The sequence below is a fragment of the Vicia villosa genome, linkage group LG6 (genome assembly GCF_029867415.1).
Source record: "Vicia villosa cultivar HV-30 ecotype Madison, WI linkage group LG6, Vvil1.0, whole genome shotgun sequence".
Taxonomy (NCBI): Eukaryota; Viridiplantae; Streptophyta; class Magnoliopsida; order Fabales; family Fabaceae; genus Vicia; species Vicia villosa.
In genome coordinates, this window is record NC_081185.1 from 33405684 (window position 1) to 33407665 (window position 1982).

Sequence of the window (1982 nt, forward strand, 5' to 3'; positions counted from 1 at the left end):
TGAAGAGATTGTCTGAAATCTGAAGGTTGAAGATGATTGAATATTTAGATGCCCTGAAAATTTGCACTTACCTTGATCAGAAGAGATGTTGGAAGTTGCATTTGAATGTCGTCTGCGAAATGTTGTTGGCAGATTGAAACATTACCTGAGATGGGCTTTCAGATGCCACCTGGTAAATGGGGTGATGGTTTGTTCATCAGAATGAATCCATTGATTATATCTTGATGAAGGATTTGAAAGTCTTTGTGTTGACTGTTTCGGAACCGTCCAAGGTTACCGCTTTAAGTCTAGGAGGATGATTGCTACGGAACTTGTCCAAAGTTTTTCCTGCTTTAGATTTTGAAAGTTGATCATTGTGGAACCGTTTGAGGTATCAGCTTTAGATCTTTGATGTTAGATCATCCTTGAACCGTCTGAGGTATCGACTTTAGATCTTCAATGTTAGATCGTTCTGGAACCGTCTGAGGTATCAACTTTAGATCTGTAATGTTAGATCGTTCTGGAACCGTCTGAGGTATCAACTTTAGATCTTCGATGTTAGATCGTTTTGGAATCGTCTGAGGTATCAACTTTAGATCTGCAATGTTAGATCGTTCTGGAACCGTCTAAGGTATCAACTTTAGATCTTCGATGTTAGATCGTTTTGGAACCGTCTAAGGTATCAACTTTAGATCTGCAATGTTAGATCGTTCTGGAACCGTCTGAGGTATCAACTTTAGATCTTCGATGTTAGATCGTTTTGGAACCGTCTGAGGTATCAACTTTAGATCTTCGATGTTAGATCGTTCTGGAACCGTCTGAGGTATCAACTTTAGATCTGCGATGTTAGATCATTCTGGAACCGTCTGAGGTATCAACTTTAGATCTTCGATGCTTGTTTTTGAGTTGATAAGTGATCAGAATGAATCTTCGGCTTGATTATTTCTGAGAGAACCGTTCATGGAATTCAGGTGAACACTGCATGTGATTGAGAACATCTTTGTTGAAGATATCCGTCTACCTGAAAAATCAAGTTAGTGATATGCAATGTTTATGATGCATGTAATGTGAGATATTCTCGAGTTAAAGGAGAAATATGCATGTTATGTTGTGTATGAATATGCGTATGAATACGCGCATGATGCATGATGTATGAATGTGAATATGATGTATGATGTATGAATGTGAATATGAATGTGTGATGTATGAATGTGATGTCAAGCTTCTATTTGGGAAAATAAATTTCCGCCAGTCATCTGGATATGACTATATTGTGATTGTTGATGATCTTTTGTCTTGTTTGAGTATCCTCGGCTGGGGAAATTCTTTGAGAACCATGGTACTCTGTTGAAGGATCTTTGACTATCACTTGGGAATGAAAGGTAGCTGGAAGTTCTGATGCCCTTTCAAATGGGAATGAGGAAGATGCATAATCCTCCGATGCACTATCTGACCAAGTCCGGGTGCGGGGATCACACTTTCTGAAGATAGCAATCTGGAACAACCCTGCTGGGGGATAAGACTTCTTTTGAAGAGAAAATCTTTTTTGAGGAATTTGCTGAGAAATGCGCTTCTCTTGGGGATTTTCTTCTGATGGAATGATGTCCAGATAATTGGGACATTACCTGAATGCTATTCCTGTTTTTCCTGGTAAACATCAATCATATTCAAATGCACATGTTCATTCAGAATTATCATTGGGACGTTTACGTATTTAAAACAGAAAAAGTGAAAATAGTGATTTTTGAGCCTAAGCTGCATTGATTTTTGAAAAAAAAAGCCATGATAGGCTGATTAGCACAGGGAGACAACAATCCTAGAAGTAGGAAATTGTCAGAAAGCTTTGGAAAATATTTATGAAGGTAAATAGCTATGTGAAAACAATCCAGTCAAGTTTCAATTCTGCTATTGTCAATCTGTCTTCGAGCATCTCATCCCTCACTTGTTGGAAGAAAGTGATTGGACTGATTGGTGTCTTTGAGGTGTTGAATCTTGATGGTGAG